This window comes from Kogia breviceps, chromosome X (genome assembly GCF_026419965.1).
Source record: "Kogia breviceps isolate mKogBre1 chromosome X, mKogBre1 haplotype 1, whole genome shotgun sequence".
Taxonomy (NCBI): Eukaryota; Metazoa; Chordata; class Mammalia; order Artiodactyla; family Physeteridae; genus Kogia; species Kogia breviceps.
In genome coordinates, this window is record NC_081330.1 from 29,271,886 (window position 1) to 29,282,019 (window position 10,134).

A 10,134-nucleotide genomic window follows, 5' to 3' on the forward strand; every position below is an offset into this window, starting at 1 on the left:
GGAGAATAAAACAAAGGAAGGATTAAATTTCTCATTATACTAAAGGTTAACTTTGAAAAATGGGAATCGGGTGGTGATTATGTAAGGAGAAAGGAAAGTGAGAATAATGGGGGGGTAGGGAAGAGGAGGGAGAAGTAAAACAGGACAGTAGGAAACATGAGGAATAAAGTTGGACAATTCAATATGATGGGAGTGGACAGGGATGTATAATATTCAATTTTAAGTTGTTTATTATATTTAAGTAATGTGCTGCCCTACTTTCAAAAGGCTTCTACATGTAAGATCCTTTTGATAGTGATGTTTAGGGGAGATTAATGGAAAAAAGAGCTGAATGCTTCGGTTAGGTGTACATGCTAAAAAGAAAAGAATGACTACAGAAGACAAGATGTTCCTGAGATCAAGAGCTTAGTGGAAACAAGAAATTGAAGTCTCAGAATTCTGGAATTAGGCCAGGTGGGGACCACTACTTATTAGCAGTGTAGCCTTGAAGAAGTCAACTAACCTCTTAAGCCTCAGTTTCCTCATCTTGAAAGTGGGGACAAATATTGAACCTTTGTGCTCTTCTCTTAGTGTATATTATTTTCAATAAATATTTATTTTAAAAATGAAAAAAAATGGAACCCATCTCATAAGGTTGCTGTGTGTGCAGATTAAATGAGACAATGTTTGTGAAATGTTTGGAACAATGCCAGACACATAATTAAGTGTGAGATAAATATTAGCTGTGGGAAGGACCAAGGGACTTCCAGCAGTACTTGGAATGGGGGCTCAAAACACTTTTTTTCTAACAATTGAAAGGAAGGACTAGGCCAGAAGGAGGGAGGTCTTGGGAACACCCAGGCTGGAAACATCTGGGTTGCTCTGGGGAGTAAGGGTAAGTCTGTAGGAAGAATGAAATGGACAAAGTTCCTGGAAGAAAATCAAGGGAAAATAATCTCTTTTAATTAATTCAATCAATGATGGGTGCTCCCATCTCACTGTTGCTCTTTCTTTCTGTGTGTCTCACAGTTTGGCTCTGTTTTTAGCAATTGTGCTGCTGAGTGAGTGCCTTCTCCATGCCCATTTATGTTTTGTTCTGACAAATTGCAAGAATGCAGAAAAGCATACAGAAAAACCTCATAAACACCTATGTGCCCACCACCCAGTTCTATCAAATCTTAACATTCTGCCTTGCTTTCTTCATTTCTTTTTATTTATTATATTTAAGAAATTATACATTATAGGTACAACTGAAGCCCCCTGGATACTTCTTCCTCCCTTCCAGTCTGTGAATGCCTCTCCCTGGAATACAATTCTCTGGCATACAATGTGGATTAGGCTCCCTGGAGTTGTGCAACAGCAGCCCAGGACCCTGAATTCAGTGTTTATCATTCTTATGTATGCTGTCATACTTTTAACACCTACGACTGTATCCATAAACAATATTCTTTTGCAGGTTTCAAACATTACCAGTGGTACCACCCTATATTTAACCTTCTGCAACTTGCTATTTTTTTATAAATCACCACACTGTTATTAAATTCATCCATGCAGATACATTGAGCTTTATTCATTCATGTCACTAGTGTTAAATGAAATTTCATTGTACAATATAATATGCCACAGTTGATCTTTTCTCCTGTTGATGGACATTTCATTTTGTTTTTGTTTTTTTTTACTATTTTTGGTGAGTTTCTTGTAGACAGCCAATAGCTGGGTTAAGTTTTTTTTAAACCACTCTGCCAATCCCAGTCTTTTATTATTTTTTTAATTTTTTATTAAGATATAGTTGATTTAATTTTTTTTTTTTTTTTTTTTTTGCGGTATGCTGGCCCAGACTGGGGCACAAACACATGTCCCCTGCATCGGCAGGCGGAGTCTCAACCACTGCGCCACCAGGGAAGCCCTCATTGTGGTTTTGATTTGCATTTCTCTGATGATTAACGATGTTGAGCATATTTTCATGTGCTTGTTGGCCATCTGTATGTCTTTTTTGGAAAAATGTCTATTCAGGTCTTCTGTCCATTTTTTAATTGGGTTGTTTTTTTTTGATATTGAGTTGTATGAGCTGTTTATATATGTTAGATATTAATCTTTTATTGGTCATGTCATTTGCAAATATTTTCTCCCATTTGTTAGCTTGTCTTTTGATTTTGTCAGTGGTAGCCTTTGCTATGCAAAGCCTTTTAAGTTTAATTAGGTCCCATTTATTTATTTTTGCTTTTGTTTCCTTTGTCTTAGGAGACAGATGCAAAACAATATTGCTGCGATTTATGTCAAAGAGTGTTTTGCTTATGTTTTCTTCTAGGATTTTTATGGTTTCTGGTGTTACATTTAGGTCTTTAATCCAATTTATTTTTGTATATGATATTAGAGAATGTTCTAATTTCATTCTTTTACATGTAGCTGTCCATTTTTCCCAGCACCACTTATTGAAGTGACTGTCTTTTCTCCATTGTATAGTCTTGCCTCCTTTGTTGTAGATTAATTGACCATAAGTGTGTGGGTTTATTTCTGGGCTCTCTATTCTCTTGCATTGATGTATGTGTCTGTTTTTGTGAGGGTACCATACTGTTTTGATTGCTGTAGCTTTGTAGTATAGTCTGAAGTCAGAGAGTATGATATCTCCAGCTCTGTTCTTCTTTCTCAAGATTGTTTTGGCTATTCGGGGTCTTCTCTGTTTCTACACAAATTTTAGAATTATTTGTTCTAGTTCTTTGAAAAATGCCATTGGTATTTTGATAAAGATTGCATTGACATCTTTATGACATTGAGTCTTCTCATTCATGGACATGGTATAGTATTCTCTTTTTAAAGTTCTTCTTTTGTTTTTCAGTAAAGTTTTATTATTCCCCCCCCGCAAGGTCTTGTACATATTTTGTTTGATTTATTCCTAGATACTGTATTAGGGATCTCCAAAGAAACAGAAATAATAGGATATATCTATACTGTATCTTTGTCAATATAGATATACATATACATAAATATATGTAGATAAAAGGAGATTTGTTATAGGAATTGGCTCTCATGGTTATGGAGGCTGAGAAGTCCCCCAGTCTGCTGTCTGCAAACTGAAGAGCCAGGAGAGCCAGTGGTATAATTCAGTCTGAGTACAAAGGCCTGAGAACCAAGGGAACTGATGGTTTAATTCCCAATCTGAGGCCTTTGGCCTGAGAATGGGGTGGCTTCTGGTATAAGTCCCACAGTCTGAAGGCCCAAGATCTAGGAGCTCTGAAGTCCAAGGGCAGAAAAAAAATGGACATCCCAGCTCAAGAGGAAAGGGAATTTGTCTTTCTTTTCCTTTTTTGTTCTGTTTGGGCCCTCAACAGTTTGGAAAATGCCCACCCACATTGGGTGAGGGCAGATCTCTTTACTCAGTCTACTGATTCAAATGCTAATCTCTTCTGGCAGCACCCTCATACACTCACCCAGAAATAATGTTTTACCAGCTATCTTGTCATCCCTTGACCCAGTCAAAGTGACATATAAAATAAACCATATGTTATAATTTTGTTGCTATTTTAAAAGTTTAAGCTTCATTTTAATTCATATATTCTATCTGCTTTTTGTGTATAGGAATGCAACAGATATTTTTATATTAATCTTTTATCCAACAACTTGCTGATATCTCTTCTTAGCTCCTTATATGCAGACAATCCAATCATGTCATTTGAATATAATGACAATATTTCTTCCCTACCCTTATATATTTTAATTTCAGATACTATATATTTCAATCTTATAATTGTCATTTAAAGGTGTGTGTGTGTGTGTGTGTGTGTGTGTGTGTGTGTTTCGACTCTGGTGAAATTCTCCTTCTTTTCATCTGTTTTCTCCATCTTTTCCTCTATCTTATTAAATGTACTCATGACAGATATTCTTGGGACACTCTCCTGGGCGGGTCCCAAACTAATCTTTATATAGTGAGTTTTATATTACCTTTCACAGGCTTAACGGATATCATAAAATGTCCTGAGGACAAAATCAGCTTGAGGAGGTCAAAGTTTCTGCCAAATCTCTTCCTAAAGTTTATTAGTCTTTCCAGAGTATAAGCTTTTAGTTTTGTTGTATATCTTTACTATATTTAAATAAAAACTATTTTATTAATTTCTGCAATCTTTATTTCTAGTCTTTTTAACTTTTTGAGTTGTACATGTTCACTAATTATTTTAAATCTTTTGGAGATTAGTATCTGAGGAATAAATTTACTTATAACTACTGCTTTAGCTATATCCCCCTGGTTTGTGATTCATAGTGCTTTCACTTTCAGTTTTGTGCATTGACTAATCTCCATTATGATTTCTTCCTTTTGGCTGACAAGTCATTTACAAGTGTTCTTCATTTCCATCGTACTTTTAAAGTTATTTCTATTATTCTTTTCTAATGAGGTCAGTAGGATATTGATTCTTTGGTGTGTTCTGATACTTGCTTTATTACCTATTGCAGCATCAATTTTTAAATAATTCCATTTGTACTTGAAATAAGTGTGTATTTTTAATTACGTGCAAAATTTGTAAATATCTATTAGAAAAACTATATTTTTTTGTTCAACTTCTGTATAATTACTAAATTATAAAACTCTGGTTTTGAAGCCTTCTTTATATTTTGATATAAACATCATGTCACTTCTGTTGATCACAAAGTATGTAATTTATTTAAGTAACTAAATGTTTTTCTTTTAATGAATGCAAGAGATAATTAAGTATACATGCCAAGTAGTCTTTTAACTATCTACACTTTTGTATTATTTCTTATAATAACACACTAAGATAGGGAGAGCATAACATATTTATATTTCCACCCTAACATTTTCTCCTGGACTGTCTGGTATTTCCATAGCAAATTTTGAATCTCCCTAGCTTTGCTAAAGTCTTTTGCTCCCTTCTCACATTACAAGAATATTAAACAGAGCTAGAACTTGAAGTGAAAATTTAGTAAGATAGAAACCTCCAGAACATCTCCTGGGTCTTATTAAAATAAGATAGCAGGTGCTATTGCTATAGCGCTCAAAGGCCATGCTGCTTTAAATTGCAGCTCTGTTACATGAGGCTCAAGCCTCTGTAGACCTCTGATTTAACCATTACTGCATTGTATGGAACATGTATTATCAAATCAGAGTGTCCTAGAAGTGTGAATATGAATGAGTCTTGGCTGAATACCCTTATTTGGCTTATTTGAAAGGCCTTAAAAAATGAGTTGGTGTTCTTGGACCCAATTTAATTTGTAATGAGTCTAAGAAACTAAAGAATCATTACCATGAGGCTCCAGAAGGAAATCAATCTTTTTCTGTTATTATTACATTTTGCCTCTATCTTTGATGTGATGCTTTTAAAGTGGAACAGAGACTATTAACTGGATGCAAGCAAATGGAGACTATCACATTTCAAAATCTAAAAATTTCCCAGATGCCACTGATTGACATTTAAGTCCTAAATAATTCCATGTAGTATTGCTCTGAAATTTAGAACGTTTGCAGGGAGGGGTTGTTTCCCCCAGAGAGCTGCTCGGTTTGTATAACAACAGTGCTGGCTTCTAGTTTTTAGGGAGTTGGTGAGTACTGTGACCTTCTCTGTGGTGGTCAAAATTTTGGACATTAGTTTCCTGAAGCAATAATCTTCGTGGCCTTCCTTTTACATCACAGAAAGAGAATCATTATTTTCTGTTACTTGGCTATGGACAAAGAAATGATATTTTAAGTCATTTGAGGAGATGCTTAGGGATAAGACTATGTAAGCCTTCTTTAGGAAAAGACCTCAGGAAGATAATTTCAGGTTCCAGCTTGGCATCAACCGGAGTCTAAAATGTTATAATTGACCATTCAGGCAACCTTCAAATTTACAAAAGGGATTTATTCCCACATTTTGTAAGTGGCATGTTTGGAATGTGGCATTTGGTTTCTCACACAAACAATGCTATATTTGATTAGGCATCAGGTGGGCCTACAAAACCCCAATTTAACCCAGAGTATGACTGAAATACGGTTACATTTATGATTTTTTTCTTTTAAGCTTTACAAAGTATATTTTAAACATACAAAATACCTTTAAAAGATACCAAACACTCAGGATTCTACCCAGCCTAGCCCATATTTAGGAACTCCGCTGGGGCTTTGTACATTGCTTAATCCCCCAAATGCACCACTAGAAATTGGCCAGCAACGGGAGGGAATGGAGTTCCCTGAACCTTCAGGTGCAGTGAAACTCTGAATTCTTCAATTTCTACTTTTCCCCGTCTCAAGAGTCAAAATGTGCCTCTCATGAAAATTAACGGAAAGAATGAGGTGGACACTGGAGGCACGTCGGTGAGCTCCAGATATCAGCTAGCCACCTAAACAGCCAGATGGAGCCCTAGCTGGGAGCAGCTGGGAGCAGGGGAGCTGGCTTTTCAATCAGTCATGCTGGAGTGTGGACTGAGGAAAGCTCCCACAGAGCTCCTGCAGCTGCATAGGAGCCCCAGCAAGATGGGAGGGAAGTGAGGAAGGCAAAGTTAAGTTCATTAAGATACCAACTGATTGGCACACCGCCAGCAAAATCCAGACTGGGAAACGCTATTAGTCAAATAGCCTGGGTGTTTCAACAGATAAATGATAAGGAAAAGAGATGAATGGGGGGAGAACCTATAGGTTAAAAGAGACTTAAAAGTATATCTAATTTTTAAAACAGGCAAGACTAAAATATAGGGATGCACATTTAGATGATAAAACTATGTTTTTTTTAAAGACAAGGAAGTGATTACTATAAAAGTCAATAGTTACATATTATGGGTAAAGGGAGAGGCTTGTAATCTGGGTAGCGCACATGGAGGGGCTTCTCGGGTAACTGATAAAGATCTACACATTTCTTGATCTGATAATGTTTATAAGTGTTGCTTTATATGAATCCGTTAAGCCACACATCTGTGTAGCTTCCTTATTTGTTTTACTTTACAATAAAAATCATAAAGCTAAATAAAAGAAGGGCATACCCATGGAGTCAAAGCACTAAGCAACTGCTGGGAGACTGACATGGTTGCTGAAGCTTTTAAAGGCAGAAAGAGGAAAAAGCATTCCCATCAGAGCATGGGTGGAAGGGACTGGAGAAGCAAGAGATGGAAGGGAAGCTATAGCAGTGACAAAAGAGAAAGGGAAGGACTCAAGGTTTGGAGAGAATGGCAACACGTGCTAAGTAGCTTGTGGCAGAATTCTGGGATGAGGCTACAATTCCTCACCTAAGGAACATAGATTGAGGATGCTTGTGGCAGTGCTGCCCCAAATATGATCTGGGGCCAAAACCAAGTGTTTCACAAATTGTTTTTGTTCCATTTCAAAACCAGAATAGAGGACCTTCAAGATGGTGGAGGAGTAAGACGTGGAGATCACCTTCCTCCCCACAAATACATCAAAAATACATCTACATGTGGAGCAACTCCTGCAGAACACCTACTGAAAGCTGGCAGAAGACCTCAGACTTCCCAAAAGGCAAGAAACTCCCCACGTACCTTGGTAGGGCAAAAGAAAAAAGAGACAATAGAGACAAAAGAATAGGGATGGGACCTGCACCTCTGGGAGGGAGCCGTGAAGGAGGAAATGTTTCCACACACTAGGAAAACCCTTCAAGGGTGGAGACAGCGGGTCGGGGGCGGGAAGCTACGGAGCCGCGGAGGAGAGCACAGCAACAGGGGTGCAGAGGGCAAAGCAGAGAGATTCCTGCACAGAGGGATCGGTGCCAACCAGCACTCACCAGCCCGAGAGGCTTGTCTGCTCGCCCGCCGGGGCAGGCAGGGGCTGGGAGCTGAGGCTCGGGCTTCGGAGGTCAGATCCCAGGGAGAGAACTGGGGGTTGGCTGCATGAACACAGCCTGAAGGGGGCTAGTGTGCCACGGCTAGGCGGGAGGGAGGCCAGGAAGTAGTCTGGAGCTGCTGAAGAGGCAAGAGACTTTTTCTTCCCTCTTTGTTTCCTGGTGCGCGAAGAGAGGGGTTTAAGCGTGCCACTTAAAGGAGCTCCAGAGACAGGCCGCGGCTATCAGCGTGGACCCCAGAGACGGGCATGAGACGCTAAGGCTGCTGCTGCCGCCACCAAGAGGCCTGTGTACGAGCACAGGTCACTCTCCACACCTCCCCTCCCGGGAGCCTGTGCAGCCCGCCACTGCCGGGGTCCCGTGATCCAGGGACAACTTCCCCGGGAGAGCACACGGCGCGCCTCAGGCTGGTGCAACGTCACACTGGCCTCTGCTGCTGTGGACTCACCCAGCATCTGTACCCCTCCCTCCCCCTGGCCTGAGTGAGCCACAGCCCCCTTATCAGCTGCTCCTTTAACCCCGTCCTGTCTGAGCGAAGAACAGACGCCCGCAGGCGACCTACACGCAGGGGCGGAGCCAAATCCAAAGCTGAACCCCAGGAGCTGTGAGAACAAAGAAGAGAAAGGAAAATCTCTCCCAGCAGCCTCAGAAACAGCGTATTAAATCTCCACAATCAACTTGATGTACCCTGCATCTGTGGAATACCTGAATAGACAACGAATCATCCCAAATTGAGGAGGTGGACTTTGGGAGCAAAGATATATATATATTTTTCCTTTGTTTCTTTTTGTGAGTGTGTACGTGTATACTTCTTTGTGTGATTTTGTCTGTATAGCTTTGCTTTTATCATTTGTCCTAGGTTTTGTTTTCCCACTTTTTGTTTTGTTTTAGTATAGTTTTTAGCGCTTGTTATCATTGGTTGATTGTTCTCTTCTTTCTTTCTTTTTTCTTTTTTTATTACTTTTTATTTTTTAATAATTATTTTTTATTTTAGTCTTTCTTTCTTCCTTCCTTCCTTTCTTTCTTTCTTTCTTTCTTTCTTTCTTTCTTTCTTTCTGTCAGGCCTGTGCCTCTGAGGTAGAAGAACCGAGTTCAGGATATTGGTCCACCAGAGACCTCCCGGCCCCATGTAATATTAAATGGCGAACGCTTTCCCAGAGATCTCCATCTCAATGCTAAGACTCAGCTCCACTCAACGACCAGCAAGCTACAGTGCTGGACACCCCATGCCAAACAACTAGCAAGACAGGAACACAACCACACCCATTAGCAGAGAGGTTACCTAAAATCATAATAAGGTCACAGACGCCCCAAAACACACCACCAGACGTGGTCCTGCCCATCAGAAACACAATATCCAGCCTCATCCATCAGAGCACAGGCACAAGTCCCCTCCACCAGGAAACCTACACAGCCCACTGAACCAAACTTAGCCACTGGGGGCAGGCACCAAAAACAATGGGAACTACGAACCTCCAGCCTATTAAAAGGAGACCCCAAACACAGTAAGTTAAGCAAGATGATAAGACAGAGAAATACACAGCAGATGAAGGAGCAAGGTAAAAACCCAGCAGACCAAACACATGAAAAGGAAATAGGCAGTCTACCTGAAAAAAAATTCAGAGTAATGAAGATCCAAAATCTTGGAATTAGAATGGAGAAAATACAAGAAACGTTTAACAAGGACCTAGAAGAACTAAAGAGCAAGCAAACAATGATGAACAACACAATAAATGAAATTAAAAATTCTCAAGAAGGAATCAGTAGCAGAATAACTGAGACAGAAGAATGGATAAGGGACCTGGAAGATAAAATAGTGGAAATAACTACCACAGAGCAGAATAAAGAAAAAAGAATGAAAAGACTTGAGGACAGTCTCAGAGACCTCTGGGACAAAGTTATATACACCAACATTTGAATTATAGGGGTCCCATAAGAAGAAGAGAAAAAGAAAGGGACTGAGAAAATATTTGAAGAGATTATAGTTGAAAACTTCCCTAATATGGGAAAGGAAATAGTCAATCAAGTCCAGGAAGCGCAGAGAGTCCCATACAGGACAAATCCAAGGAGAAACACACAAAAACACATATTAATCAAACTATCAAAAATTAAATACAGTGAAAAAATATTAAAAGAATCAAGGGAAAAACAACAAACAACACACAAGGGAATCCCCATAAGGTTAACAGCTGATCTTTCAACAGAAACTCTGCAAGCCAGAAGGGAGTGGCAGGACATATTTAAAGTGATGAAGGGGAAAAAAACCTACAACCAAGATTACTCTACCCAGCAAGGATCTCATTCAGATTTGACGGAGAAATTAAAACCTTTACAGACAAGCAAAAGCTAAGAGAATTCAGCACAACAAAACCAGCTATAC

The 10,134-nt window shown here is 39.2% G+C and overlaps 1 long non-coding RNA gene across 2 annotated transcripts in view; it reads left to right on the forward strand.

Moving 5' to 3' along the window:
- The window catches only part of LOC131747730 (uncharacterized), a 130,789-nt gene extending 121,195 nt beyond the window's left edge, over positions 1 to 9,594 (forward strand). For both annotated transcript variants that reach the window (XR_010838557.1, XR_009332989.2), the window contains exon 4: positions 7,291 to 9,594. This is a non-coding gene — a long non-coding RNA (uncharacterized lncRNA). The remainder of the gene's footprint in view (positions 1 to 7,290) is intronic.
- Positions 9,595 to 10,134: the final 540 nt, after the last annotated feature.